The sequence below is a fragment of the Amaranthus tricolor genome, chromosome 7 (assembly GCF_026212465.1).
Source record: "Amaranthus tricolor cultivar Red isolate AtriRed21 chromosome 7, ASM2621246v1, whole genome shotgun sequence".
Classification (NCBI taxonomy): Eukaryota; Viridiplantae; Streptophyta; class Magnoliopsida; order Caryophyllales; family Amaranthaceae; genus Amaranthus; species Amaranthus tricolor.
The window spans coordinates 9,108,543-9,135,135 of NC_080053.1; the positions used below are offsets into that span (position 1 = coordinate 9,108,543).

At 48.7% G+C, this 26,593-nt stretch overlaps 39 non-coding genes across 39 annotated transcripts; all 39 read left to right on the forward strand.

The window, feature by feature from the left end:
* The first annotated feature begins 182 nt into the window (after positions 1-182).
* Positions 183-301, forward strand: LOC130819788 (5S ribosomal RNA). Its single transcript, XR_009044820.1, has one exon. It is a non-coding gene; the product is annotated as a 5S ribosomal RNA (ribosomal RNA).
* A 554-nt stretch (positions 302-855) lies between these two features.
* Positions 856-974, forward strand: LOC130819545 (5S ribosomal RNA). Its single transcript, XR_009044582.1, has one exon. It is a non-coding gene; the product is annotated as a 5S ribosomal RNA (ribosomal RNA).
* Positions 975-1,525: 551 nt separating this feature from the next.
* LOC130819789 (5S ribosomal RNA) lies at positions 1,526-1,644 on the forward strand. The gene has a single exon (XR_009044821.1). It is a non-coding gene; the product is annotated as a 5S ribosomal RNA (ribosomal RNA).
* A 553-nt stretch (positions 1,645-2,197) lies between these two features.
* LOC130819790 (5S ribosomal RNA) lies at positions 2,198-2,316 on the forward strand. The gene has a single exon (XR_009044822.1). It is a non-coding gene; the product is annotated as a 5S ribosomal RNA (ribosomal RNA).
* Positions 2,317-2,870: 554 nt separating this feature from the next.
* LOC130819546 (5S ribosomal RNA) lies at positions 2,871-2,989 on the forward strand. Its single transcript, XR_009044584.1, has one exon. It is a non-coding gene; the product is annotated as a 5S ribosomal RNA (ribosomal RNA).
* A 549-nt stretch (positions 2,990-3,538) lies between these two features.
* Positions 3,539-3,657, forward strand: LOC130819791 (5S ribosomal RNA). Its single transcript, XR_009044823.1, has one exon. It is a non-coding gene; the product is annotated as a 5S ribosomal RNA (ribosomal RNA).
* Positions 3,658-4,742: 1,085 nt separating this feature from the next.
* On the forward strand, positions 4,743-4,861 carry LOC130819792 (5S ribosomal RNA). The gene has a single exon (XR_009044824.1). It is a non-coding gene; the product is annotated as a 5S ribosomal RNA (ribosomal RNA).
* A 554-nt stretch (positions 4,862-5,415) lies between these two features.
* LOC130819547 (5S ribosomal RNA) lies at positions 5,416-5,534 on the forward strand. Its single transcript, XR_009044585.1, has one exon. It is a non-coding gene; the product is annotated as a 5S ribosomal RNA (ribosomal RNA).
* A 550-nt stretch (positions 5,535-6,084) lies between these two features.
* LOC130819793 (5S ribosomal RNA) lies at positions 6,085-6,203 on the forward strand. The gene has a single exon (XR_009044825.1). It is a non-coding gene; the product is annotated as a 5S ribosomal RNA (ribosomal RNA).
* Positions 6,204-6,755: 552 nt separating this feature from the next.
* On the forward strand, positions 6,756-6,874 carry LOC130819795 (5S ribosomal RNA). The gene has a single exon (XR_009044828.1). It is a non-coding gene; the product is annotated as a 5S ribosomal RNA (ribosomal RNA).
* A 554-nt stretch (positions 6,875-7,428) lies between these two features.
* LOC130819549 (5S ribosomal RNA) lies at positions 7,429-7,547 on the forward strand. Its single transcript, XR_009044587.1, has one exon. It is a non-coding gene; the product is annotated as a 5S ribosomal RNA (ribosomal RNA).
* A 552-nt stretch (positions 7,548-8,099) lies between these two features.
* Positions 8,100-8,218, forward strand: LOC130819550 (5S ribosomal RNA). Its single transcript, XR_009044588.1, has one exon. It is a non-coding gene; the product is annotated as a 5S ribosomal RNA (ribosomal RNA).
* Positions 8,219-8,767: 549 nt separating this feature from the next.
* LOC130819796 (5S ribosomal RNA) lies at positions 8,768-8,886 on the forward strand. Its single transcript, XR_009044829.1, has one exon. It is a non-coding gene; the product is annotated as a 5S ribosomal RNA (ribosomal RNA).
* A 554-nt stretch (positions 8,887-9,440) lies between these two features.
* Positions 9,441-9,559, forward strand: LOC130819551 (5S ribosomal RNA). Its single transcript, XR_009044590.1, has one exon. It is a non-coding gene; the product is annotated as a 5S ribosomal RNA (ribosomal RNA).
* Positions 9,560-10,109: 550 nt separating this feature from the next.
* Positions 10,110-10,228, forward strand: LOC130819797 (5S ribosomal RNA). The gene has a single exon (XR_009044830.1). It is a non-coding gene; the product is annotated as a 5S ribosomal RNA (ribosomal RNA).
* Positions 10,229-10,782: 554 nt separating this feature from the next.
* LOC130819552 (5S ribosomal RNA) lies at positions 10,783-10,901 on the forward strand. Its single transcript, XR_009044591.1, has one exon. It is a non-coding gene; the product is annotated as a 5S ribosomal RNA (ribosomal RNA).
* Positions 10,902-11,451: 550 nt separating this feature from the next.
* Positions 11,452-11,570, forward strand: LOC130819798 (5S ribosomal RNA). Its single transcript, XR_009044831.1, has one exon. It is a non-coding gene; the product is annotated as a 5S ribosomal RNA (ribosomal RNA).
* Positions 11,571-12,127: 557 nt separating this feature from the next.
* On the forward strand, positions 12,128-12,246 carry LOC130819799 (5S ribosomal RNA). The gene has a single exon (XR_009044832.1). It is a non-coding gene; the product is annotated as a 5S ribosomal RNA (ribosomal RNA).
* Positions 12,247-12,800: 554 nt separating this feature from the next.
* On the forward strand, positions 12,801-12,919 carry LOC130819529 (5S ribosomal RNA). Its single transcript, XR_009044567.1, has one exon. It is a non-coding gene; the product is annotated as a 5S ribosomal RNA (ribosomal RNA).
* Positions 12,920-13,470: 551 nt separating this feature from the next.
* On the forward strand, positions 13,471-13,589 carry LOC130819801 (5S ribosomal RNA). The gene has a single exon (XR_009044834.1). It is a non-coding gene; the product is annotated as a 5S ribosomal RNA (ribosomal RNA).
* A 553-nt stretch (positions 13,590-14,142) lies between these two features.
* On the forward strand, positions 14,143-14,261 carry LOC130819553 (5S ribosomal RNA). Its single transcript, XR_009044592.1, has one exon. It is a non-coding gene; the product is annotated as a 5S ribosomal RNA (ribosomal RNA).
* A 549-nt stretch (positions 14,262-14,810) lies between these two features.
* On the forward strand, positions 14,811-14,929 carry LOC130819802 (5S ribosomal RNA). Its single transcript, XR_009044835.1, has one exon. It is a non-coding gene; the product is annotated as a 5S ribosomal RNA (ribosomal RNA).
* Positions 14,930-15,483: 554 nt separating this feature from the next.
* LOC130819554 (5S ribosomal RNA) lies at positions 15,484-15,602 on the forward strand. Its single transcript, XR_009044593.1, has one exon. It is a non-coding gene; the product is annotated as a 5S ribosomal RNA (ribosomal RNA).
* A 552-nt stretch (positions 15,603-16,154) lies between these two features.
* Positions 16,155-16,273, forward strand: LOC130819555 (5S ribosomal RNA). Its single transcript, XR_009044594.1, has one exon. It is a non-coding gene; the product is annotated as a 5S ribosomal RNA (ribosomal RNA).
* A 552-nt stretch (positions 16,274-16,825) lies between these two features.
* LOC130819803 (5S ribosomal RNA) lies at positions 16,826-16,944 on the forward strand. Its single transcript, XR_009044836.1, has one exon. It is a non-coding gene; the product is annotated as a 5S ribosomal RNA (ribosomal RNA).
* Positions 16,945-17,495: 551 nt separating this feature from the next.
* Positions 17,496-17,614, forward strand: LOC130819804 (5S ribosomal RNA). Its single transcript, XR_009044837.1, has one exon. It is a non-coding gene; the product is annotated as a 5S ribosomal RNA (ribosomal RNA).
* Positions 17,615-18,168: 554 nt separating this feature from the next.
* Positions 18,169-18,287, forward strand: LOC130819556 (5S ribosomal RNA). Its single transcript, XR_009044596.1, has one exon. It is a non-coding gene; the product is annotated as a 5S ribosomal RNA (ribosomal RNA).
* Positions 18,288-18,835: 548 nt separating this feature from the next.
* Positions 18,836-18,954, forward strand: LOC130819805 (5S ribosomal RNA). Its single transcript, XR_009044838.1, has one exon. It is a non-coding gene; the product is annotated as a 5S ribosomal RNA (ribosomal RNA).
* A 554-nt stretch (positions 18,955-19,508) lies between these two features.
* On the forward strand, positions 19,509-19,627 carry LOC130819557 (5S ribosomal RNA). The gene has a single exon (XR_009044597.1). It is a non-coding gene; the product is annotated as a 5S ribosomal RNA (ribosomal RNA).
* A 549-nt stretch (positions 19,628-20,176) lies between these two features.
* On the forward strand, positions 20,177-20,295 carry LOC130819807 (5S ribosomal RNA). Its single transcript, XR_009044840.1, has one exon. It is a non-coding gene; the product is annotated as a 5S ribosomal RNA (ribosomal RNA).
* A 554-nt stretch (positions 20,296-20,849) lies between these two features.
* LOC130819558 (5S ribosomal RNA) lies at positions 20,850-20,968 on the forward strand. The gene has a single exon (XR_009044598.1). It is a non-coding gene; the product is annotated as a 5S ribosomal RNA (ribosomal RNA).
* A 550-nt stretch (positions 20,969-21,518) lies between these two features.
* On the forward strand, positions 21,519-21,637 carry LOC130819808 (5S ribosomal RNA). The gene has a single exon (XR_009044841.1). It is a non-coding gene; the product is annotated as a 5S ribosomal RNA (ribosomal RNA).
* A 553-nt stretch (positions 21,638-22,190) lies between these two features.
* LOC130819809 (5S ribosomal RNA) lies at positions 22,191-22,309 on the forward strand. Its single transcript, XR_009044842.1, has one exon. It is a non-coding gene; the product is annotated as a 5S ribosomal RNA (ribosomal RNA).
* Positions 22,310-22,862: 553 nt separating this feature from the next.
* Positions 22,863-22,981, forward strand: LOC130819560 (5S ribosomal RNA). Its single transcript, XR_009044600.1, has one exon. It is a non-coding gene; the product is annotated as a 5S ribosomal RNA (ribosomal RNA).
* Positions 22,982-23,531: 550 nt separating this feature from the next.
* Positions 23,532-23,650, forward strand: LOC130819810 (5S ribosomal RNA). The gene has a single exon (XR_009044843.1). It is a non-coding gene; the product is annotated as a 5S ribosomal RNA (ribosomal RNA).
* Positions 23,651-24,205: 555 nt separating this feature from the next.
* Positions 24,206-24,324, forward strand: LOC130819424 (5S ribosomal RNA). Its single transcript, XR_009044462.1, has one exon. It is a non-coding gene; the product is annotated as a 5S ribosomal RNA (ribosomal RNA).
* A 555-nt stretch (positions 24,325-24,879) lies between these two features.
* Positions 24,880-24,998, forward strand: LOC130819812 (5S ribosomal RNA). Its single transcript, XR_009044844.1, has one exon. It is a non-coding gene; the product is annotated as a 5S ribosomal RNA (ribosomal RNA).
* A 554-nt stretch (positions 24,999-25,552) lies between these two features.
* LOC130819565 (5S ribosomal RNA) lies at positions 25,553-25,671 on the forward strand. Its single transcript, XR_009044604.1, has one exon. It is a non-coding gene; the product is annotated as a 5S ribosomal RNA (ribosomal RNA).
* Positions 25,672-26,226: 555 nt separating this feature from the next.
* LOC130819813 (5S ribosomal RNA) lies at positions 26,227-26,345 on the forward strand. The gene has a single exon (XR_009044845.1). It is a non-coding gene; the product is annotated as a 5S ribosomal RNA (ribosomal RNA).
* The last annotated feature ends 248 nt before the right edge of the window (positions 26,346-26,593 follow it).

The following is a 26,593-nucleotide window of genomic DNA, read 5'->3' on the forward strand; positions in this document are numbered from 1 at the left end:
TTAAAGCCGGCGGACTCTTTTGTGAATCGGACAATACCGGGAGGGTGAAAAACGGTATTTGGGAAGGAGAAGGCTCGAAATTGGGGTCTCGGCTGCGAATTTACGAGCTTTGGAATGCTCTGGTTTTTTTTTTTTTTTTGGGCGGCATTGCGCATGTAAACAAATTGCTCCGGTGAATGAACGGGTGCGATCATACCAGCACTAATGCACCGGATCCCATCAGAACTCCGCAGTTAAGCGTGCTTGGGCGAGAGTAGTACTAGGATGGGTGACCTCCTGGGAAGTCCTCGTGTTGCACCCCTTTTTCCCTCCTTTTTTTTTTTTATTTTTCTTATCTGTTTCCGCTGCACTTGAGCAAAAGGCATTTCAGTGGTTATCGTAGTATACTCCATGGAAGTAATTTTATTTATAAAAATATAACTCGCAACCGGGTCCCGACCTCGAATTTACGGGCACTCGAAAGATAGGACCCGTCGAGGCGGGTCGATGCGCATACGAACAAATTGTCCGAAAGAGGCGTGCGTCGGTGCGTTCGTGTAAGCGGAAATTGCACCGGGTCCCGTCGGAAGTCCCCGCGGAAGCGCGCCCGGCATGGATGGCCTCTTGATTTCCTAGTGTTGCGCGGTTTTCTTAAATATTTTGTCGCTTTTTTGTTGCGAGTTCACCTGGCTTTTAAAGCCGGCGGACTCTTTTGTGAATCGGACAATACCGGGAGGGTGAAAAACGGTATTTGGGAAGGAGAAGGCTCGAAATTGGACTCTCGGCTGCGAATTTACGAGCTTTGGAATGCTCTGGTTTTTTTTTTTTTTTTTGGGCGGCATTGCGCATGTAAACAAATTGCTACGGTGAATGAACGGGTGCGATTATACCAGCACTAATGCACTGGATCCCATCAGAACTCCGCAGTTAAGCGTGCTTGGGCGAGAGTAGTACTAGGATGGGTGACCTCCTGGGAAGTCCTCGTGTTGCACCCCTTTTTCCGTCCTTTTTTTTTAATTTTCCTTATCTGTTTCCGCTGCACTTGAGCAGAAGGCATTTCAGTGGTTATCGTAGTATACTCCATGGAAGTAATTTTATTTATAAAAATATAACTCGCAACCGGGTCCCGACCTCGAATTTACGGGCACTCGAAAGATAGGACCCGTCGAGGCGGGTCGATGCGCATACGAACGAATTGTCCGAAAGAGGCGTGCGTCGGTGCGTTCGTGTAAGCGGAAATTGCACCGGGTCCCGTCGGAAGTCCCCGCGGAAGCGCGCCCGGCATGGATGGCCTCTTGATTTCCAAGTGTTGCGCGGTTTTCTTAAATATTTTGTCGCTTTTTTGTTGCGAGTTCACCTGGCTTTTAAAGCCGGCGGACTCTTTTGTGAATCGGACAATACCGGGAGGGTGAAAAACGGTATTTGGGAAGGAGAAGGCTCGAAATTGGGGTCTCGGCTGCGAATTTACGAGCTTTGGAATGCTCTGGTTTTTTTTTTTTTTTTGGGCGGCATTGCGCATGTAAACAAATTGCTACGGTGAATGAACGGGTGCGATCATACCAGCACTAATGCACCGGATCCCATCAGAACTCCGCAGTTAAGCGTGCTTGGGCGAGAGTAGTACTAGGATGGGTGACCTCCTGGGAAGTCCTCGTGTTGCACCCCTTTTTCCCTCCTTTTTTTTTTTTATTTTTCTTATCTGTTTCCGCTGCACTTGAGCAAAAGGCATTTCAGTGGTTATCGTAGTATACTCCATGGAAGTAATTTTATTTATAAAAATATAACTCGCAACCGGGTCCCGACCTCGAATTTACGGGCACTCGAAAGATAGGACCCGTCGAGGCGGGTCGATGCGCATACGAACGAATTGTCCGAAAGAGGCGTGCGTCGGTGCGTTCGTGTAAGCGGAAATTGCACCGGGTCCCGTCGGAAGTCCCCGCGGAAGCGCGCCCGGCATGGATGGCCTCTTGATTTCCTAGTGTTGCGCGGATTTCTTAAATATTTTGTCGCTTTTTTGTTGCGAGTTCACCTGGCTTTTAAAGCCGGCGGACTCTTTTGTGAATCGGACAATACCGGGAGGGTGAAAAACGGTATTTGGGAAGGAGAAGGCTCGAAATTGGGGTCTCGGCTGCGAATTTACGAGCTTTGGAATGCTCTGGTTTTTTTTTTTTTTTTGGGCGGCATTGCGCATGTAAACAAATTGCTCCGGTGAATGAACGGGTGCGATCATACCAGCACTAATGCACCGGATCCCATCAGAACTCCGCAGTTAAGCGTGCTTGGGCGAGAGTAGTACTAGGATGGGTGACCTCCTGGGAAGTCCTCGTGTTGCACCCCTTTTTCCCTCCTTTTTTTTTTTTATTTTTCTTATCTGTTTCCGCTGCACTTGAGCAAAAGGCATTTCAGTGGTTATCGTAGTATACTCCATGGAAGTAATTTTATTTATAAAAATATAACTCGCAACCGGGTCCCGACCTCGAATTTACGGGCACTCGAAAGATAGGACCCGTCGAGGCGGGTCGATGCGCATACGAACAAATTGTCCGAAAGAGGCGTGCGTCGGTGCGTTCGTGTAAGCGGAAATTGTACCGGGTCCCGTCGGAAGTCCCCGCGGAAGCGCGCCCGGCATGGATGGCCTCTTGATTTCCTAGTGTTGCGCGGTTTTCTTAAATATTTTGTCGCTTTTTTGTTGCGAGTTCACCTGGCTTTTAAAGCCGGCGGACTCTTTTGTGAATCGGACAATACCGGGAGGGTGAAAAACGGTATTTGGGAAGGAGAAGGCTCGAAATTGGACTCTCGGCTGCGAATTTACGAGCTTTGGAATGCTCTGGTTTTTTTTTTTTTTTTTGGGCGGCATTGCGCATGTAAACAAATTGCTACGGTGAATGAACGGGTGCGATTATACCAGCACTAATGCACTGGATCCCATCAGAACTCCGCAGTTAAGCGTGCTTGGGCGAGAGTAGTACTAGGATGGGTGACCTCCTGGGAAGTCCTCGTGTTGCACCCCTTTTTCCGTCCTTTTTTTTTAATTTTCCTTATCTGTTTCCGCTGCACTTGAGCAGAAGGCATTTCAGTGGTTATCGTAGTATACTCCATGGAAGTAATTTTATTTATAAAAATATAACTCGCAACCGGGTCCCGACCTCGAATTTACGGGCACTCGAAAGATAGGACCCGTCGAGGCGGGTCGATGCGCATACGAACGAATTGTCCGAAAGAGGCGTGCGTCGGTGCGTTCGTGTAAGCGGAAATTGCACCGGGTCCCGTCGGAAGTCCCCGCGGAAGCGCGCCCGGCATGGATGGCCTCTTGATTTCCTAGTGTTGCGCGGATTTCTTAAATATTTTGTCGCTTTTTTGTTGCGAGTTCACCTGGCTTTTAAAGCCGGCGGACTCTTTTGTGAATCGGACAATACCGGGAGGGTGAAAAACGGTATTTGGGAAGGAGAAGGCTCGAAATTGGGGTCTCGGCTGCGAATTTACGAGCTTTGGAATGCTCTGGTTTTTTTTTTTTTTGGGCGGCATTGCGCATGTAAACAAATTGCTACGGTGAATGAACGGGTGCGATCATACCAGCACTAATGCACCGGATCCCATCAGAACTCCGCAGTTAAGCGTGCTTGGGCGAGAGTAGTACTAGGATGGGTGACCTCCTGGGAAGTCCTCGTGTTGCACCCCTTTTTCCCTCCTTTTTTTTTTTTATTTTTCTTATCTGTTTCCGCTGCACTTGAGCAAAAGGCATTTCAGTGGTTATCGTAGTATACTCCATGGAAGTAATTTTATTTATAAAAATATAACTCGCAACCGGGTCCCGACCTCGAATTTACGGGCACTCGAAAGATAGGACCCGTCGAGGCGGGTCGATGCGCATACGAACAAATTGTCCGAAAGAGGCGTGCGTCGGTGCGTTCGTGTAAGCGGAAATTGCACCGGGTCCCGTCGGAAGTCCCCGCGGAAGCGCGCCCGGCATGGATGGCCTCTTGATTTCCTAGTGTTGCGCGGTTTTCTTAAATATTTTGTCGCTTTTTTGTTGCGAGTTCACCTGGCTTTTAAAGCCGGCGGACTCTTTTGTGAATCGGACAATACCGGGAGGGTGAAAAACGGTATTTGGGAAGGAGAAGGCTCGAAATTGGACTCTCGGCTGCGAATTTACGAGCTTTGGAATGCTCTGGTTTTTTTTTTTTTTTTTGGGCGGCATTGCGCATGTAAACAAATTGCTACGGTGAATGAACGGGTGCGATTATACCAGCACTAATGCACTTGAGCAGAAGGCATTTCAGTGGTTATCGTAGTATACTCCATGGAAGTAATTTTATTTATAAAAATATAACTCGCAACCGGGTCCCGACCTCGAATTTACGGGCACTCGAAAGATAGGACCCGTCGAGGCGGGTCGATGCGCATACGAACGAATTGTCCGAAAGAGGCGTGCGTCGGTGCGTTCGTGTAAGCGGAAATTGCACCGGGTCCCGTCGGAAGTCCCCGCGGAAGCGCGCCCGGCATGGATGGCCTCTTGATTTCCTAGTGTTGCGCGGATTTCTTAAATATTTTGTCGCTTTTTTGTTGCGAGTTCACCTGGCTTTTAAAGCCGGCGGACTCTTTTGTGAATCGGACAATACCGGGAGGGTGAAAAACGGTATTTGGGAAGGAGAAGGCTCGAAATTGGGGTCTCGGCTGCGAATTTACGAGCTTTGGAATGCTCTGGTTTTTTTTTTTTTTTGGGCGGCATTGCGCATGTAAACAAATTGCTCCGGTGAATGAACGGGTGCGATCATACCAGCACTAATGCACCGGATCCCATCAGAACTCCGCAGTTAAGCGTGCTTGGGCGAGAGTAGTACTAGGATGGGTGACCTCCTGGGAAGTCCTCGTGTTGCACCCCTTTTTCCCTCCTTTTTTTTTTTTATTTTTCTTATCTGTTTCCGCTGCACTTGAGCAAAAGGCATTTCAGTGGTTATCGTAGTATACTCCATGGAAGTAATTTTATTTATAAAAATATAACTCGCAACCGGGTCCCGACCTCGAATTTACGGGCACTCGAAAGATAGGACCCGTCGAGGCGGGTCGATGCGCATACGAACAAATTGTCCGAAAGAGGCGTGCGTCGGTGCGTTCGTGTAAGCGGAAATTGCACCGGGTCCCGTCGGAAGTCCCCGCGGAAGCGCGCCCGGCATGGTTGGCCTCTTGATTTCCTAGTGTTGCGCGGTTTTCTTAAATATTTTGTCGCTTTTTTGTTGCGAGTTCACCTGGCTTTTAAAGCCGGCGGACTCTTTTGTGAATCGGACAATACCGGGAGGGTGAAAAACGGTATTTGGGAAGGAGAAGGCTCGAAATTGGACTCTCGGCTGCGAATTTACGAGCTTTGGAATGCTCTGGTTTTTTTTTTTTTTTTTGGGCGGCATTGCGCATGTAAACAAATTGCTACGGTGAATGAACGGGTGCGATTATACCAGCACTAATGCACTGGATCCCATCAGAACTCCGCAGTTAAGCGTGCTTGGGCGAGAGTAGTACTAGGATGGGTGACCTCCTGGGAAGTCCTCGTGTTGCACCCCTTTTTCCGTCCTTTTTTTTTAATTTTCCTTATCTGTTTCCGCTGCACTTGAGCAGAAGGCATTTCAGTGGTTATCGTAGTATACTCCATGGAAGTAATTTTATTTATAAAAATATAACTCGCAACCGGGTCCCGACCTCGAATTTACGGGCACTCGAAAGATAGGACCCGTCGAGGCGGGTCGATGCGCATACGAACGAATTGTCCGAAAGAGGCGTGCGTCGGTGCGTTCGTGTAAGCGGAAATTGCACCGGGTCCCGTCGGAAGTCCCCGCGGAAGCGCGCCCGGCATGGATGGCCTCTTGATTTCCAAGTGTTGCGCGGTTTTCTTAAATATTTTGTCGCTTTTTTGTTGCGAGTTCACCTGGCTTTTAAAGCCGGCGGACTCTTTTGTGAATCGGACAATACCGGGAGGGTGAAAAACGGTATTTGGGAAGGAGAAGGCTCGAAATTGGGGTCTCGGCTGCGAATTTACGAGCTTTGGAATGCTCTGGTTTTTTTTTTTTTTTGGGCGGCATTGCGCATGTAAACAAATTGCTACGGTGAATGAACGGGTGCGATCATACCAGCACTAATGCACCGGATCCCATCAGAACTCCGCAGTTAAGCGTGCTTGGGCGAGAGTAGTACTAGGATGGGTGACCTCCTGGGAAGTCCTCGTGTTGCACCCCTTTTTCCCTCCTTTTTTTTTTTTATTTTTCTTATCTGTTTCCGCTGCACTTGAGCAAAAGGCATTTCAGTGGTTATCGTAGTATACTCCATGGAAGTAATTTTATTTATAAAAATATAACTCGCAACCGGGTCCCGACCTCGAATTTACGGGCACTCGAAAGATAGGACCCGTCGAGGCGGGTCGATGCGCATACGAACGAATTGTCCGAAAGAGGCGTGCGTCGGTGCGTTCGTGTAAGCGGAAATTGCACCGGGTCCCGTCGGAAGTCCCCGCGGAAGCGCGCCCGGCATGGATGGCCTCTTGATTTCCTAGTGTTGCGCGGATTTCTTAAATATTTTGTCGCTTTTTTGTTGCGAGTTCACCTGGCTTTTAAAGCCGGCGGACTCTTTTGTGAATCGGACAATACCGGGAGGGTGAAAAACGGTATTTGGGAAGGAGAAGGCTCGAAATTGGGGTCTCGGCTGCGAATTTACGAGCTTTGGAATGCTCTGGTTTTTTTTTTTTTTTGGGCGGCATTGCGCATGTAAACAAATTGCTCCGGTGAATGAACGGGTGCGATCATACCAGCACTAATGCACCGGATCCCATCAGAACTCCGCAGTTAAGCGTGCTTGGGCGAGAGTAGTACTAGGATGGGTGACCTCCTGGGAAGTCCTCGTGTTGCACCCCTTTTTCCCTCCTTTTTTTTTTTTATTTTTCTTATCTGTTTCCGCTGCACTTGAGCAAAAGGCATTTCAGTGGTTATCGTAGTATACTCCATGGAAGTAATTTTATTTATAAAAATATAACTCGCAACCGGGTCCCGACCTCGAATTTACGGGCACTCGAAAGATAGGACCCGTCGAGGCGGGTCGATGCGCATACGAACAAATTGTCCGAAAGAGGCGTGCGTCGGTGCGTTCGTGTAAGCGGAAATTGCACCGGGTCCCGTCGGAAGTCCCCGCGGAAGCGCGCCCGGCATGGATGGCCTCTTGATTTCCTAGTGTTGCGCGGTTTTCTTAAATATTTTGTCGCTTTTTTGTTGCGAGTTCACCTGGCTTTTAAAGCCGGCGGACTCTTTTGTGAATCGGACAATACCGGGAGGGTGAAAAACGGTATTTGGGAAGGAGAAGGCTCGAAATTGGACTCTCGGCTGCGAATTTACGAGCTTTGGAATGCTCTGGTTTTTTTTTTTTTTTTTGGGCGGCATTGCGCATGTAAACAAATTGCTACGGTGAATGAACGGGTGCGATTATACCAGCACTAATGCACTGGATCCCATCAGAACTCCGCAGTTAAGCGTGCTTGGGCGAGAGTAGTACTAGGATGGGTGACCTCCTGGGAAGTCCTCGTGTTGCACCCCTTTTTCCGTCCTTTTTTTTTAATTTTCCTTATCTGTTTCCGCTGCACTTGAGCAGAAGGCATTTCAGTGGTTATCGTAGTATACTCCATGGAAGTAATTTTATTTATAAAAATATAACTCGCAACCGGGTCCCGACCTCGAATTTACGGGCACTCGAAAGATAGGACCCGTCGAGGCGGGTCGATGCGCATACGAACGAATTGTCCGAAAGAGGCGTGCGTCGGTGCGTTCGTGTAAGCGGAAATTGCACCGGGTCCCGTCGGAAGTCCCCGCGGAAGCGCGCCCGGCATGGATGGCCTCTTGATTTCCTAGTGTTGCGCGGTTTTCTTAAATATTTTGTCGCTTTTTTGTTGCGAGTTCACCTGGCTTTTAAAGCCGGCGGACTCTTTTGTGAATCGGACAATACCGGGAGGGTGAAAAACGGTATTTGGGAAGGAGAAGGCTCGAAATTGGACTCTCGGCTGCGAATTTACGAGCTTTGGAATGCTCTGGTTTTTTTTTTTTTTTTTGGGCGGCATTGCGCATGTAAACAAATTGCTACGGTGAATGAACGGGTGCGATTATACCAGCACTAATGCACTGGATCCCATCAGAACTCCGCAGTTAAGCGTGCTTGGGCGAGAGTAGTACTAGGATGGGTGACCTCCTGGGAAGTCCTCGTGTTGCACCCCTTTTTCCGTCCTTTTTTTTTAATTTTCCTTATCTGTTTCCGCTGCACTTGAGCAGAAGGCATTTCAGTGGTTATCGTAGTATACTCCATGGAAGTAATTTTATTTATAAAAATATAACTCGCAACCGGGTCCCGACCTCGAATTTACGGGCACTCGAAAGATAGGACCCGTCGAGGCGGGTCGATGCGCATACGAACGAATTGTCCGAAAGAGGCGTGCGTCGGTGCGTTCGTGTAAGCGGAAATTGCACCGGGTCCCGTCGGAAGTCCCCGCGGAAGCGCGCCCGGCATGGATGGCCTCTTGATTTCCTAGTGTTGCGCGGATTTCTTAAATATTTTGTCGCTTTTTTGTTGCGAGTTCACCTGGCTTTTAAAGCCGGCGGACTCTTTTGTGAATCGGACAATACCGGGAGGGTGAAAAACGGTATTTGGGAAGGAGAAGGCTCGAAATTGGGGTCTCGGCTGCGAATTTACGAGCTTTGGAATGCTCTGGTTTTTTTTTTTTTTGGGCGGCATTGCGCATGTAAACAAATTGCTACGGTGAATGAACGGGTGCGATCATACCAGCACTAATGCACCGGATCCCATCAGAACTCCGCAGTTAAGCGTGCTTGGGCGAGAGTAGTACTAGGATGGGTGACCTCCTGGGAAGTCCTCGTGTTGCACCCCTTTTTCCCTCCTTTTTTTTTTTTATTTTTCTTATCTGTTTCCGCTGCACTTGAGCAAAAGGCATTTCAGTGGTTATCGTAGTATACTCCATGGAAGTAATTTTATTTATAAAAATATAACTCGCAACCGGGTCCCGACCTCGAATTTACGGGCACTCGAAAGATAGGACCCGTCGAGGCGGGTCGATGCGCATACGAACAAATTGTCCGAAAGAGGCGTGCGTCGGTGCGTTCGTGTAAGCGGAAATTGCACCGGGTCCCGTCGGAAGTCCCCGCGGAAGCGCGCCCGGCATGGATGGCCTCTTGATTTCCTAGTGTTGCGCGGTTTTCTTAAATATTTTGTCGCTTTTTTGTTGCGAGTTCACCTGGCTTTTAAAGCCGGCGGACTCTTTTGTGAATCGGACAATACCGGGAGGGTGAAAAACGGTATTTGGGAAGGAGAAGGCTCGAAATTGGACTCTCGGCTGCGAATTTACGAGCTTTGGAATGCTCTGGTTTTTTTTTTTTTTTTTGGGCGGCATTGCGCATGTAAACAAATTGCTACGGTGAATGAACGGGTGCGATTATACCAGCACTAATGCACTGGATCCCATCAGAACTCCGCAGTTAAGCGTGCTTGGGCGAGAGTAGTACTAGGATGGGTGACCTCCTGGGAAGTCCTCGTGTTGCACCCCTTTTTCCGTCCTTTTTTTTTAATTTTCCTTATCTGTTTCCGCTGCACTTGAGCAGAAGGCATTTCAGTGGTTATCGTAGTATACTCCATGGAAGTAATTTTATTTATAAAAATATAACTCGCAACCGGGTCCCGACCTCGAATTTACGGGCACTCGAAAGATAGGACCCGTCGAGGCGGGTCGATGCGCATACGAACGAATTGTCCGAAAGAGGCGTGCGTCGGTGCGTTCGTGTAAGCGGAAATTGCACCGGGTCCCGTCGGAAGTCCCCGCGGAAGCGCGCCCGGCATGGATGGCCTCTTGATTTCCTAGTGTTGCGCGGATTTCTTAAATATTTTGTCGCTTTTTTGTTGCGAGTTCACCTGGCTTTTAAAGCCGGCGGACTCTTTTGTGAATCGGACAATACCGGGAGGGTGAAAAACGGTATTTGGGAAGGAGAAGGCTCGAAATTGGGGTCTCGGCTGCGAATTTACGAGCTTTGGAATGCTCTGGTTTTTTTTTTTTTTTGGGCGGCATTGCGCATGTAAACAAATTGCTACGGTGAATGAACGGGTGCGATCATACCAGCACTAATGCACCGGATCCCATCAGAACTCCGCAGTTAAGCGTGCTTGGGCGAGAGTAGTACTAGGATGGGTGACCTCCTGGGAAGTCCTCGTGTTGCACCCCTTTTTCCCTCCTTTTTTTTTTTTATTTTTCTTATCTGTTTCCGCTGCACTTGAGCAAAAGGCATTTCAGTGGTTATCGTAGTATACTCCATGGAAGTAATTTTATTTATAAAAATATAACTCGCAACCGGGTCCCGACCTCGAATTTACGGGCACTCGAAAGATAGGACCCGTCGAGGCGGGTCGATGCGCATACGAACAAATTGTCCGAAAGAGGCGTGCGTCGGTGCGTTCGTGTAAGCGGAAATTGCACCGGGTCCCGTCGGAAGTCCCCGCGGAAGCGCGCCCGGCATGGATGGCCTCTTGATTTCCTAGTGTTGCGCGGTTTTCTTAAATATTTTGTCGCTTTTTTGTTGCGAGTTCACCTGGCTTTTAAAGCCGGCGGACTCTTTTGTGAATCGGACAATACCGGGAGGGTGAAAAACGGTATTTGGGAAGGAGAAGGCTCGAAATTGGACTCTCGGCTGCGAATTTACGAGCTTTGGAATGCTCTGGTTTTTTTTTTTTTTTTTGGGCGGCATTGCGCATGTAAACAAATTGCTACGGTGAATGAACGGGTGCGATTATACCAGCACTAATGCACTGGATCCCATCAGAACTCCGCAGTTAAGCGTGCTTGGGCGAGAGTAGTACTAGGATGGGTGACCTCCTGGGAAGTCCTCGTGTTGCACCCCTTTTTCCGTCCTTTTTTTTTAATTTTCCTTATCTGTTTCCGCTGCACTTGAGCAGAAGGCATTTCAGTGGTTATCGTAGTATACTCCATGGAAGTAATTTTATTTATAAAAATATAACTCGCAACCGGGTCCCGACCTCGAATTTACGGGCACTCGAAAGATAGGACCCGTCGAGGCGGGTCGATGCGCATACGAACGAATTGTCCGAAAGAGGCGTGCGTCGGTGCGTTCGTGTAAGCGGAAATTGCACCGGGTCCCGTCGGAAGTCCCCGCGGAAGCGCGCCCGGCATGGATGGCCTCTTGATTTCCTAGTGTTGCGCGGATTTCTTAAATATTTTGTCGCTTTTTTGTTGCGAGTTCACCTGGCTTTTAAAGCCGGCGGACTCTTTTGTGAATCGGACAATACCGGGAGGGTGAAAAACGGTATTTGGGAAGGAGAAGGCTCGAAATTGGGGTCTCGGCTGCGAATTTACGAGCTTTGGAATGCTCTGGTTTTTTTTTTTTTTTGGGCGGCATTGCGCATGTAAACAAATTGCTACGGTGAATGAACGGGTGCGATCATACCAGCACTAATGCACCGGATCCCATCAGAACTCCGCAGTTAAGCGTGCTTGGGCGAGAGTAGTACTAGGATGGGTGACCTCCTGGGAAGTCCTCGTGTTGCACCCCTTTTTCCCTCCTTTTTTTTTTTTATTTTTCTTATCTGTTTCCGCTGCACTTGAGCAAAAGGCATTTCAGTGGTTATCGTAGTATACTCCATGGAAGTAATTTTATTTATAAAAATATAACTCGCAACCGGGTCCCGACCTCGAATTTACGGGCACTCGAAAGATAGGACCCGTCGAGGCGGGTCGATGCGCATACGAACGAATTGTCCGAAAGAGGCGTGCGTCGGTGCGTTCGTGTAAGCGGAAATTGCACCGGGTCCCGTCGGAAGTCCCCGCGGAAGCGCGCCCGGCATGGATGGCCTCTTGATTTCCAAGTGTTGCGCGGATTTCTTAAATATTTTGTCGCTTTTTTGTTGCGAGTTCACCTGGCTTTTAAAGCCGGCGGACTCTTTTGTGAATCGGACAATACCGGGAGGGTGAAAAACGGTATTTGGGAAGGAGAAGGCTCGAAATTGGACTCTCGGCTGCGAATTTACGAGCTTTGGAATGCTCTGGTTTTTTTTTTTTTTTTTTTTGGGCGGCATTGCGCATGTAAACAAATTGCTACGGTGAATGAACGGGTGCGATCATACCAGCACTAATGCACCGGATCCCATCAGAACTCCGCAGTTAAGCGTGCTTGGGCGAGAGTAGTACTAGGATGGGTGACCTCCTGGGAAGTCCTCGTGTTGCACCCCTTTTTCCCTCCTTTTTTTTTTTTATTTTTCTTATCTGTTTCCGCTGCACTTGAGCAAAAGGCATTTCAGTGGTTATCGTAGTATACTCCATGGAAGTAATTTTATTTATAAAAATATAACTCGCAACCGGGTCCCGACCTCGAATTTACGGGCACTCGAAAGATAGGACCCGTCGAGGCGGGTCGATGCGCATACGAACGAATTGTCCGAAAGAGGCGTGCGTCGGTGCGTTCGTGTAAGCGGAAATTGCACCGGGTCCCGTCGGAAGTCCCCGCGGAAGCGCGCCCGGCATGGATGGCCTCTTGATTTCCTAGTGTTGCGCGGATTTCTTAAATATTTTGTCGCTTTTTTGTTGCGAGTTCACCTGGCTTTTAAAGCCGGCGGACTCTTTTGTGAATCGGACAATACCGGGAGGGTGAAAAACGGTATTTGGGAAGGAGAAGGCTCGAAATTGGGGTCTCGGCTGCGAATTTACGAGCTTTGGAATGCTCTGGTTTTTTTTTTTTTTTTTGGGCGGCATTGCGCATGTAAACAAATTGCTACGGTGAATGAACGGGTGCGATCATACCAGCACTAATGCACCGGATCCCATCAGAACTCTGCAGTTAAGCGTGCTTGGGCGAGAGTAGTACTAGGATGGGTGACCTCCTGGGAAGTCCTCGTGTTGCACCCCTTTTTCCCTCCTTTTTTTTTTTTATTTTTCTTATCTGTTTCCGCTGCACTTGAGCAAAAGGCATTTCAGTGGTTATCGTAGTATACTCCATGGAAGTAATTTTATTTATAAAAATATAACTCGCAACCGGGTCCCGACCTCGAATTTACGGGCACTCGAAAGATAGGACCCGTCGAGGCGGGTCGATGCGCATACGAACGAATTGTCCGAAAGAGGCGTGCGTCGGTGCGTTCGTGTAAGCGGAAATTGCACCGGGTCCCGTCGGAAGTCCCCGCGGAAGCGCGCCCGGCATGGATGGCCTCTTGATTTCCTAGTGTTGCGCGGATTTCTTAAATATTTTGTCGCTTTTTTGTTGCGAGTTCACCTGGCTTTTAAAGCCGGCGGACTCTTTTGTGAATCGGACAATACCGGGAGGGTGAAAAACGGTATTTGGGAAGGAGAAGGCTCGAAATTGGGGTCTCGGCTGCGAATTTACGAGCTTTGGAATGCTCTGGTTTTTTTTTTTTTTGGGCGGCATTGCGCATGTAAACAAATTGCTCCGGTGAATGAACGGGTGCGATCATACCAGCACTAATGCACCGGATCCCATCAGAACTCCGCAGTTAAGCGTGCTTGGGCGAGAGTAGTACTAGGATGGGTGACCTCCTGGGAAGTCCTCGTGTTGCACCCCTTTTTCCCTCCTTTTTTTTTTTTATTTTTCTTATCTGTTTCCGCTGCACTTGAGCAAAAGGCATTTCAGTGGTTATCGTAGTATACTCCATGGAAGTAATTTTATTTATAAAAATATAACTCGCAACCGGGTCCCGACCTCGAATTTACGGGCACTCGAAAGATAGGACCCGTCGAGGCGGGTCGATGCGCATACGAACAAATTGTCCGAAAGAGGCGTGCGTCGGTGCGTTCGTGTAAGCGGAAATTGCACCGGGTCCCGTCGGAAGTCCCCGCGGAAGCGCGCCCGGCATGGATGGCCTCTTGATTTCCTAGTGTTGCGCGGTTTTCTTAAATATTTTGTCGCTTTTTTGTTGCGAGTTCACCTGGCTTTTAAAGCCGGCGGACTCTTTTGTGAATCGGACAATACCGGGAGGGTGAAAAACGGTATTTGGGAAGGAGAAGGCTCGAAATTGGACTCTCGGCTGCGAATTTACGAGCTTTGGAATGCTCTGGTTTTTTTTTTTTTTTTGGGCGGCATTGCGCATGTAAACAAATTGCTACGGTGAATGAACGGGTGCGATTATACCAGCACTAATGCACTGGATCCCATCAGAACTCCGCAGTTAAGCGTGCTTGGGCGAGAGTAGTACTAGGATGGGTGACCTCCTGGGAAGTCCTCGTGTTGCACCCCTTTTTCCGTCCTTTTTTTTTAATTTTCCTTATCTGTTTCCGCTGCACTTGAGCAGAAGGCATTTCAGTGGTTATCGTAGTATACTCCATGGAAGTAATTTTATTTATAAAAATATAACTCGCAACCGGGTCCCGACCTCGAATTTACGGGCACTCGAAAGATAGGACCCGTCGAGGCGGGTCGATGCGCATACGAACGAATTGTCCGAAAGAGGCGTGCGTCGGTGCGTTCGTGTAAGCGGAAATTGCACCGGGTCCCGTCGAAAGTCCCCGCGGAAGCGCGCCCGGCATGGATGGCCTCTTGATTTCCTAGTGTTGCGCGGTATTCTTAAATATTTTGTCGCTTTTTTGTTGCGAGTTCACCTGGCTTTTAAAGCCGGCGGACTCTTTTGTGAATCGGACAATACCGGGAGGGTGAAAAACGGTATTTGGGAAGGAGAAGGCTCGAAATTGGGGTCTCGGCTGCGAATTTACGAGCTTTGGAATGCTCTGGTTTTTTTTTTTTTTGGGCGGCATTGCGCATGTAAACAAATTGCTCCGGTGAATGAACGGGTGCGATCATACCAGCACTAATGCACCGGATCCCATCAGAACTCCGCAGTTAAGCGTGCTTGGGCGAGAGTAGTACTAGGATGGGTGACCTCCTGGGAAGTCCTCGTGTTGCACCCCTTTTTCCCTCCTTTTTTTTTTTTATTTTTCTTATCTGTTTCCGCTGCACTTGAGCAAAAGGCATTTCAGTGGTTATCGTAGTATACTCCATGGAAGTAATTTTATTTATAAAAATATAACTCGCAACCGGGTCCCGACCTCGAATTTACGGGCACTCGAAAGATAGGACCCGTCGAGGCGGGTCGATGCGCATACGAACAAATTGTCCGAAAGAGGCGTGCGTCGGTGCGTTCGTGTAAGCGGAAATTGCACCGGGTCCCGTCGGAAGTCCCCGCGGAAGCGCGCCCGGCATGGATGGCCTCTTGATTTCCTAGTGTTGCGCGGTTTTCTTAAATATTTTGTCGCTTTTTTGTTGCGAGTTCACCTGGCTTTTAAAGCCGGCGGACTCTTTTGTGAATCGGACAATACCGGGAGGGTGAAAAACGGTATTTGGGAAGGAGAAGGCTCGAAATTGGACTCTCGGCTGCGAATTTACGAGCTTTGGAATGCTCTGGTTTTTTTTTTTTTTTTTGGGCGGCATTGCGCATGTAAACAAATTGCTACGGTGAATGAACGGGTGCGATTATACCAGCACTAATGCACTGGATCCCATCAGAACTCCGCAGTTAAGCGTGCTTGGGCGAGAGTAGTACTAGGATGGGTGACCTCCTGGGAAGTCCTCGTGTTGCACCCCTTTTTCCGTCCTTTTTTTTTAATTTTCCTTATCTGTTTCCGCTGCACTTGAGCAGAAGGCATTTCAGTGGTTATCGTAGTATACTCCATGGAAGTAATTTTATTTATAAAAATATAACTCGCAACCGGGTCCCGACCTCGAATTTACGGGCACTCGAAAGATAGGACCCGTCGAGGCGGGTCGATGCGCATACGAACGAATTGTCCGAAAGAGGCGTGCGTCGGTGCGTTCGTGTAAGCGGAAATTGCACCGGGTCCCGTCGGAAGTCCCCGCGGAAGCGCGCCCGGCATGGATGGCCTCTTGATTTCCTAGTGTTGCGCGGTTTTCTTAAATATTTTGTCGCTTTTTTGTTGCGAGTTCACCTGGCTTTTAAAGCCGGCGGACTCTTTTGTGAATCGGACAATACCGGGAGGGTGAAAAACGGTATTTGGGAAGGAGAAGGCTCGAAATTGGACTCTCGGCTGCGAATTTACGAGCTTTGGAATGCTCTGGTTTTTTTTTTTTTTTTTGGGCGGCATTGCGCATGTAAACAAATTGCTACGGTGAATGAACGGGTGCGATTATACCAGCACTAATGCACTGGATCCCATCAGAACTCCGCAGTTAAGCGTGCTTGGGCGAGAGTAGTACTAGGATGGGTGACCTCCTGGGAAGTCCTCGTGTTGCACCCCTTTTTCCGTCCTTTTTTTTTAATTTTCCTTATCTGTTTCCGCTGCACTTGAGCAGAAGGCATTTCAGTGGTTATCGTAGTATACTCCATGGAAGTAATTTTATTTATAAAAATATAACTCGCAACCGGGTCCCGACCTCGAATTTACGGGCACTCGAAAGATAGGACCCGTCGAGGCGGGTCGATGCGCATACGAACGAATTGTCCGAAAGAGGCGTGCGTCGGTGCGTTCGTGTAAGCGGAAATTGCACCGGGTCCCGTCGAAAGTCCCCGCGGAAGCGCGCCCGGCATGGATGGCCTCTTGATTTCCTAGTGTTGCGCGGTATTCTTAAATATTTTGTCGCTTTTTTGTTGCGAGTTCACCTGGCTTTTAAAGCCGGCGGACTCTTTTGTGAATCGGACAATACCGGGAGGGTGAAAAACGGTATTTGGGAAGGAGAAGGCTCGAAATTGGGGTCTCGGCTGCGAATTTACGAGCTTTGGAATGCTCTGGTTTTTTTTTTTTTTTTTGGGCGGCATTGCGCATGTAAACAAATTGCTCCGGTGAATGAACGGGTGCGATCATACCAGCACTAATGCACCGGATCCCATCAGAACTCCGCAGTTAAGCGTGCTTGGGCGAGAGTAGTACTAGGATGGGTGACCTCCTGGGAAGTCCTCGTGTTGCACCCCTTTTTCCGTCCTTTTTTTTTTTAATTTTCCTTATCTGTTTCCGCTGCACTTGAGCAGAAGGCATTTCAGTGGTTATCGTAGTATACTCCATGGAAGTAATTTTATTTATAAAAATATAACTCGCAACCGGGTCCCGACCTCGAATTTACGGGCACTCGAAAGATAGGACCCGTCGAGGCGGGTCGATGCGCATACGAACGAATTGTCCGAAAGAGGCGTGCGTCGGTGCGTTCGTGTAAGCGGAAATTGCACCGGGTCCCGTCGGAAGTCCCCGCGGAAGCGCGCCCGGCATGGATGGCCTCTTGATTTCCTAGTGTTGCGCGGTATTCTTAAATATTTTGTCGCTTTTTTGTTGCGAGTTCACCTGGCTTTTAAAGCCGGCGGACTCTTTTGTGAATCGGACAATACCGGGAGGGTGAAAAACGGTATTTGGGAAGGAGAAGGCTCGAAATTGGGGTCTCGGCTGCGAATTTACGAGCTTTGGAATGCTCTGGTTTTTTTTTTTTTTGGGCGGCATTGCGCATGTAAACAAATTGCTCCGGTGAATGAACGGGTGCGATCATACCAGCACTAATGCACCGGATCCCATCAGAACTCCGCAGTTAAGCGTGCTTGGGCGAGAGTAGTACTAGGATGGGTGACCTCCTGGGAAGTCCTCGTGTTGCACCCCTTTTTCCCTCCTTTTTTTTTTTTATTTTTCTTATCTGTTTCCGCTGCACTTGAGCAAAAGGCATTTCAGTGGTTATCGTAGTATACTCCATGGAAGTAATTTTATTTATAAAAATATAACTCGCAACCGGGTCCCGACCTCGAATTTACGGGCACTCGAAAGATAGGACCCGTCGAGGCGGGTCGATGCGCATACGAACAAATTGTCCGAAAGAGGCGTGCGTCGGTGCGTTCGTGTAAGCGGAAATTGCACCGGGTCCCGTCGGAAGTCCCCGCGGAAGCGCGCCCGGCATGGATGGCCTCTTGATTTCCTAGTGTTGCGCGGTTTTCTTAAATATTTTGTCGCTTTTTTGTTGCGAGTTCACCTGGCTTTTAAAGCCGGCGGACTCTTTTGTGAATCGGACAATACCGGGAGGGTGAAAAACGGTATTTGGGAAGGAGAAGGCTCGAAATTGGACTCTCGGCTGCGAATTTACGAGCTTTGGAATGCTCTGGTTTTTTTTTTTTTTTTTGGGCGGCATTGCGCATGTAAACAAATTGCTACGGTGAATGAACGGGTGCGATTATACCAGCACTAATGCACTGGATCCCATCAGAACTCCGCAGTTAAGCGTGCTTGGGCGAGAGTAGTACTAGGATGGGTGACCTCCTGGGAAGTCCTCGTGTTGCACCCCTTTTTCCGTCCTTTTTTTTTAATTTTCCTTATCTGTTTCCGCTGCACTTGAGCAGAAGGCATTTCAGTGGTTATCGTAGTATACTCCATGGAAGTAATTTTATTTATAAAAATATAACTCGCAACCGGGTCCCGACCTCGAATTTACGGGCACTCGAAAGATAGGACCCGTCGAGGCGGGTCGATGCGCATACGAACGAATTGTCCGAAAGAGGCGTGCGTCGGTGCGTTCGTGTAAGCGGAAATTGCACCGGGTCCCGTCGGAAGTCCCCGCGGAAGCGCGCCCGGCATGGATGGCCTCTTGATTTCCTAGTGTTGCGCGGATTTCTTAAATATTTTGTCGCTTTTTTGTTGCGAGTTCACCTGGCTTTTAAAGCCGGCGGACTCTTTTGTGAATCGGACAATACCGGGAGGGTGAAAAACGGTATTTGGGAAGGAGAAGGCTCGAAATTGGGGTCTCGGCTGCGAATTTACGAGCTTTGGAATGCTCTGGTTTTTTTTTTTTTTGGCGGCATTGCGCATGTAAACAAATTGCTCCGGTGAATGAACGGGTGCGATCATACCAGCACTAATGCACCGGATCCCATCAGAACTCCGCAGTTAAGCGTGCTTGGGCGAGAGTAGTACTAGGATGGGTGACCTCCTGGGAAGTCCTCGTGTTGCACCCCTTTTTCCCTCCTTTTTTTTTTTTATTTTTCTTATCTGTTTCCGCTGCACTTGAGCAGAAGGCATTTCAGTGGTTATCGTAGTATACTCCATGGAAGTAATTTTATTTATAAAAATATAACTCGCAACCGGGTCCCGACCTCGAATTTACGGGCACTCGAAAGATAGGACCCGTCGAGGCGGGTCGATGCGCATACGAACAAATTGTCCGAAAGAGGCGTGCGTCGGTGCGTTCGTGTAAGCGGAAATTGCACCGGGTCCCGTCGGAAGTCCCCGCGGAAGCGCGCCCGGCATGGATGGCCTCTTGATTTCCTAGTGTTGCGCGGATTTCTTAAATATTTTGTCGCTTTTTTGTTGCGAGTTCACCTGGCTTTTAAAGCCGGCGGACTCTTTTGTGAATCGGACAATACCGGGAGGGTGAAAAACGGTATTTGGGAAGGAGAAGGCTCGAAATTGGACTCTCGGCTGCGAATTTACGAGCTTTGGAATGCTCTGGTTTTTTTTTTTTTTTTTGGGCGGCATTGCGCATGTAAACAAATTGCTACGGTGAATGAACGGGTGCGATTATACCAGCACTAATGCACTGGATCCCATCAGAACTCCGCAGTTAAGCGTGCTTGGGCGAGAGTAGTACTAGGATGGGTGACCTCCTGGGAAGTCCTCGTGTTGCACCCCTTTTTCCGTCCTTTTTTTTTAATTTTCCTTATCTGTTTCCGCTGCACTTGAGCAGAAGGCATTTCAGTGGTTATCGTAGTATACTCCATGGAAGTAATTTTATTTATAAAAATATAACTCGCAACCGGGTCCCGACCTCGAATTTACGGGCACTCGAAAGATAGGACCCGTCGAGGCGGGTCGATGCGCATACGAACGAATTGTCCGAAAGAGGCGTGCGTCGGTGCGTTCGTGTAAGCGGAAATTGCACCGGGTCCCGTCGAAAGTCCCCGCGGAAGCGCGCCCGGCATGGATGGCCTCTTGATTTCCTAGTGTTGCGCGGTATTCTTAAATATTTTGTCGCTTTTTTGTTGCGAGTTCACCTGGCTTTTAAAGCCGGCGGACTCTTTTGTGAATCGGACAATACCGGGAGGGTGAAAAACGGTATTTGGGAAGGAGAAGGCTCGAAATTGGGGTCTCGGCTGCGAATTTACGAGCTTTGGAATGCTCTGGTTTTTTTTTTTTTTGGGCGGCATTGCGCATGTAAACAAATTGCTCCGGTGAATGAACGGGTGCGATCATACCAGCACTAATGCACCGGATCCCATCAGAACTCCGCAGTTAAGCGTGCTTGGGCGAGAGTAGTACTAGGATGGGTGACCTCCTGGGAAGTCCTCGTGTTGCACCCCTTTTTCCCTCCTTTTTTTTTTTTATTTTTCTTATCTGTTTCCGCTGCACTTGAGCAAAAGGCATTTCAGTGGTTATCGTAGTATACTCCATGGAAGTAATTTTATTTATAAAAATATAACTCGCAACCGGGTCCCGACCTCGAATTTACGGGCACTCGAAAGATAGGACCCGTCGAGGCGGGTCGATGCGCATACGAACAAATTGTCCGAAAGAGGCGTGCGTCGGTGCGTTCGTGTAAGCGGAAATTGCACCGGGTCCCGTCGGAAGTCCCCGCGGAAGCGCGCCCGGCATGGATGGCCTCTTGATTTCCTAGTGTTGCGCGGTTTTCTTAAATATTTTGTCGCTTTTTTGTTGCGAGTTCACCTGGCTTTTAAAGCCGGCGGACTCTTTTGTGAATCGGACAATACCGGGAGGGTGAAAAACGGTATTTGGGAAGGAGAAGGCTCGAAATTGGACTCTCGGCTGCGAATTTACGAGCTTTGGAATGCTCTGGTTTTTTTTTTTTTTTTTGGGCGGCATTGCGCATGTAAACAAATTGCTACGGTGAATGAACGGGTGCGATTATACCAGCACTAATGCACTGGATCCCATCAGAACTCCGCAGTTAAGCGTGCTTGGGCGAGAGTAGTACTAGGATGGGTGACCTCCTGGGAAGTCCTCGTGTTGCACCCCTTTTTCCGTCCTTTTTTTTTAATTTTCCTTATCTGTTTCCGCTGCACTTGAGCAGAAGGCATTTCAGTGGTTATCGTAGTATACTCCATGGAAGTAATTTTATTTATAAAAATATAACTCGCAACCGGGTCCCGACCTCGAATTTACGGGCACTCGAAAGATAGGACCCGTCGAGGCGGGTCGATGCGCATACGAACGAATTGTCCGAAAGAGGCGTGCGTCGGTGCGTTCGTGTAAGCGGAAATTGCACCGGGTCCCGTCGAAAGTCCCCGCGGAAGCGCGCCCGGCATGGATGGCCTCTTGATTTCCTAGTGTTGCGCGGATTTCTTAAATATTTTGTCGCTTTTTTGTTGCGAGTTCACCTGGCTTTTAAAGCCGGCGGACTCTTTTGTGAATCGGACAATACCGGGAGGGTGAAAAACGGTATTTGGGAAGGAGAAGGCTCGAAATTGGGGTCTCGGCTGCGAATTTACGAGCTTTGGAATGCTCTGGTTTTTTTTTTTTTTTGGGCGGCATTGCGCATGTAAACAAATTGCTACGGTGAATGAACGGGTGCGATCATACCAGCACTAATGCACCGGATCCCATCAGAACTCCGCAGTTAAGCGTGCTTGGGCGAGAGTAGTACTAGGATGGGTGACCTCCTGGGAAGTCCTCGTGTTGCACCCCTTTTTCCCTCCTTTTTTTTTTTTATTTTTCTTATCTGTTTCCGCTGCACTTGAGCAAAAGGCATTTCAGTGGTTATCGTAGTATACTCCATGGAAGTAATTTTATTTATAAAAATATAACTCGCAACCGGGTCCCGACCTCGAATTTACGGGCACTCGAAAGATAGGACCCGTCGAGGCGGGTCGATGCGCATACGAACGAATTGTCCGAAAGAGGCGTGCGTCGGTGCGTTCGTGTAAGCGGAAATTGCACCGGGTCCCGTCGGAAGTCCCCGCGGAAGCGCGCCCGGCATGGATGGCCTCTTGATTTCCAAGTGTTGCGCGGATTTCTCAAATATTTTGTCGCTTTTTTGTTGCGAGTTCACCTGGCTTTTAAAGCCGGCGGACTCTTTTGTGAATCGGACAATACCGGGAGGGTGAAAAACGGTATTCGGGAAGGAGAAGGCTCGAAATAGGGGTCTCGGCTGCGAATTTACGAGCTTTGGAATGCTCTGGTTTTTTTTTTTTTTTTGGGCGGCATTGCGCATGTAAACAAATTGCTACGGTGAATGAACGGGTGCGATCATACCAGCACTAATGCACCGGATCCCATCAGAACTCCGCAGTTAAGCGTGCTTGGGCGAGAGTAGTACTAGGATGGGTGACCTCCTGGGAAGTCCTCGTGTTGCACCCCTTTTTCCCTCCTTTTTTTTTTAATTTTTCTTATCTGTTTCCGCTGCACTTGAGCAGAAGGCATTTCAGTGGTTATCGTAGTATACTCCATGGAAGTAATTTTATTTATAAAAATATAACTCGCAACCGGGTCCCGACCTCGAATTTACGGGCACTCGAAAGATAGGACCCGTCGAGGCGGGTCGATGCGCATACGAACGAATTGTCCGAAAGAGGCGTGCGTCGGTGCGTTCGTGTAAGCGGAAATTGCACCGGGTCCCGTCGGAAGTCCCCGCGGAAGCGCGCCCGGCATGGATGGCCTCTTGATTTCCAAGTGTTGCGCGGATTTCTCAAATATTTTGTCGCTTTTTTGTTGCGAGTTCACCTGGCTTTTAAAGCCGGCGGACTCTTTTGTGAATCGGACAATACCGGGAGGGTGAAAAACGGTATTTGGGAAGGAGAAGGCTCGAAATTGGACTCTCGGCTGCGAATTTACGAGCTTTGGAATGCTCTGGTTTTTTTTTTTTTTTTTGGGCGGCATTGCGCATGTAAACAAATTGCTACGGTGAATGAACGGGTGCGATTATACCAGCACTAATGCACTGGATCCCATCAGAACTCCGCAGTTAAGCGTGCTTGGGCGAGAGTAGTACTAGGATGGGTGACCTCCTGGGAAGTCCTCGTGTTGCACCCCTTTTTCCGTCCTTTTTTTTTAATTTTCCTTATCTGTTTCCGCTGCACTTGAGCAGAAGGCATTTCAGTGGTTATCGTAGTATACTCCATGGAAGTAATTTTATTTATAAAAATATAACTCGCAACCGGGTCCCGACCTCGAATTTACGGGCACTCGAAAGATAGGACCCGTCGAGGCGGGTCGATGCGCATACGAACGAATTGTCCGAAAGAGGCGTGCGTCGGTGCGTTCGTGTAAGCGGAAATTGCACCGGGTCCCGTCGAAAGTCCCCGCGGAAGCGCGCCCGGCATGGATGGCCTCTTGATTTCCTAGTGTTGCGCGGATTTCTTAAATATTTTGTCGCTTTTTTGTTGCGAGTTCACCTGGCTTTTAAAGCCGGCGGACTCTTTTGTGAATCGGACAATACCGGGAGGGTGAAAAACGGTATTTGGGAAGGAGAAGGCTCGAAATTGGGGTCTCGGCTGCGAATTTACGAGCTTTGGAATGCTCTGGTTTTTTTTTTTTTTTGGGCGGCATTGCGCATGTAAACAAATTGCTACGGTGAATGAACGGGTGCGATCATACCAGCACTAATGCACCGGATCCCATCAGAACTCCGCAGTTAAGCGTGCTTGGGCGAGAGTAGTACTAGGATGGGTGACCTCCTGGGAAGTCCTCGTGTTGCACCCCTTTTTCCCTCCTTTTTTTTTTTTATTTTTCTTATCTGTTTCCGCTGCACTTGAGCAAAAGGCATTTCAGTGGTTATCGTAGTATACTCCATGGAAGTAATTTTATTTATAAAAATATAACTCGCAACCGGGTCCCGACCTCGAATTTACGGGCACTCGAAAGATAGGACCCGTCGAGGCGGGTCGATGCGCATACGAACGAATTGTCCGAAAGAGGCGTGCGTCGGTGCGTTCGTGTAAGCGGAAATTGCACCGGGTCCCGTCGGAAGTCCCCGCGGAAGCGCGCCCGGCATGGATGGCCTCTTGATTTCCAAGTGTAGCGCGGATTTCTTAAATATTTTGTCGCTTTTTTGTTGCGAGTTCACCTGGCTTTTAAAGCCGGCGGACTCTTTTGTGAATCGGACAATACCGGGAGGGTGAAAAACGGTATTTGGGAAGGAGAAGGCTCGAAATTGGGGTCTCGGCTGCGAATTTACGAGCTTTGGAATGCTCTGGTTTTTTTTTTTTTTTTTTGGGCGGCATTGCGCATGTAAACAAATTGCTACGGTGAATGAACGGGTGCGATCATACCTGCACTAATGCACCGGATCCCATCAGAACTCCGCAGTTAAGCGTGCTTGGGCGAGAGTAGTACTAGGATGGGTGACCTCCTGGGAAGTCCTCGTGTTGCACCCCTTTTTCCCTCCTTTTTTTTTTATTTTTCTTATCTGTTTCCGCTGCACTTGAGCAAAAGGCATTTCAGTGGTTATCGTAGTATACTCCATGGAAGTAATTTTATTTATAAAAATATAACTCGCAACCGGGTCCCGACCTCGAATTTACGGGCACTCGAAAGATAGGACCCGTCGAGGCGGGTCGATGCGCATACGAACGAATTGTCCGAAAGAGGCGTGCGTCGGTGCGTTCGTGTAAGCGGAAATTGCACCGGGTCCCGTCGGAAGTCCCCGCGGAAGCGCGCCCGGCATGGATGGCCTCTTGATTTCCAAGTGTTGCGCGGATTTCTTAAATATTTTGTCGCTTTTTTGTTGCGAGTTCACCTGGCTTTTAAAGCCGGCGGACTCTTTTGTGAATCGGACAATACCGGGAGGGTGAAAAACGGTATTTGGGAAGGAGAAGGCTCGAAATTGGACTCTCGGCTGCGAATTTACGAGCTTTGGAATGCTCTGGTTTTTTTTTTTTTTTTTTTTGGGCGGCATTGCGCATGTAAACAAATTGCTACGGTGAATGAACGGGTGCGATCATACCAGCACTAATGCACCGGATCCCATCAGAACTCCGCAGTTAAGCGTGCTTGGGCGAGAGTAGTACTAGGATGGGTGACCTCCTGGGAAGTCCTCGTGTTGCACCCCTTTTTCCCTCCTTTTTTTTTTTTATTTTTCTTATCTGTTTCCGCTGCACTTGAGCAAAAGGCATTTCAGTGGTTATCGTAGTATACTCCATGGAAGTAATTTTATTTATAAAAATATAACTCGCAACCGGGTCCCGACCTCGAATTTACGGGCACTCGAAAGATAGGACCCGTCGAGGCGGGTCGATGCGCATACGAACGAATTGTCCGAAAGAGGCGTGCGTCGGTGCGTTCGTGTAAGCGGAAATTGCACCGGGTCCCGTCGGAAGTCCCCGCGGAAGCGCGCCCGGCATGGATGGCCTCTTGATTTCCAAGTGTTGCGCGGTATTCTTAAATATTTTGTCGCTTTTTTGTTGCGAGTTCACCTGGCTTTTAAAGCCGGCGGACTCTTTTGTGAATCGGACAATACCGGGAGGGTGAAAAACGGTATTTGGGAAGGAGAAGGCTCGAAATTGGACTCTCGGCTGCGAATTTACGAGCTTTGGAATGCTCTGGTTTTTTTTTTTTTTTTTGGGCGGCATTGCGCATGTAAACAAATTGCTACGGTGAATGAACGGGTGCGATTATACCAGCACTAATGCACCGGATCCCATCAGAACTCCGCAGTTAAGCGTGCTTGGGCGAGAGTAGTACTAGTATGGGTGACCTCCTGGGAAGTCCTCGTGTTGCACCCCTTTTTCCCTCCTTTTTTTTTTTATTTTTCTTATCTGTTTCCGCTGCACTTGAGCAAAAGGCATTTCAGTGGTTATCGTAGTATACTCCATGGAAGTAATTTTATTTATAAAAATATAACTCGCAACCGGGTCCCGACCTCGAATTTACGGGCACTCGAAAGATAGGACCCGTCGAGGCGGGTCGATGCGCATACGAACGAATTGTCCGAAAGAGGCGTGCGTCGGTGCGTTCGTGTAAGCGGAAATTGCACCGGGTCCCGTCGGAAGTCCCCGCGGAAGCGCGCCCGGCATGGATGGCCTCTTGATTTCCTAGTGTTGCGCGGTTTTCTTAAATATTTTGTCGCTTTTTTGTTGCGAGTTCACCTGGCTTTTAAAGCCGGCGGACTCTTTTGTGAATCGGACAATACCGGGAGGGTGAAAAACGGTATTTGGGAAGGAGAAGGCTCGAAATTGGACTCTCGGCTGCGAATTTACGAGCTTTGGAATGCTCTGGTTTTTTTTTTTTTTTTTTTGGGCGGCATTGCGCATGTAAACAAATTGCTACGGTGAATGAACGGGTGCGATCATACCAGCACTAATGCACCGGATCCCATCAGAACTCCGCAGTTAAGCGTGCTTGGGCGAGAGTAGTACTAGGATGGGTGACCTCCTGGGAAGTCCTCGTGTTGCACCCCTTTTTCCCTCCTTTTTTTTTTTATTTTTCTTATCTGTTTCCGCTGCACTTGAGCAAAAGGCATTTCAGTGGTTATCGTAGTATACTCCATGGAAGTAATTTTATTTATAAAAATATAACTCGCAACCGGGTCCCGACCTCGAATTTACGGGCACTCGAAAGATAGGACCCGTCGAGGCGGGTCGATGCGCATACGAACGAATTATCCGAAAGAGGCGTGCGTCGGTGCGTTCGTGTAAGCGGAAATTG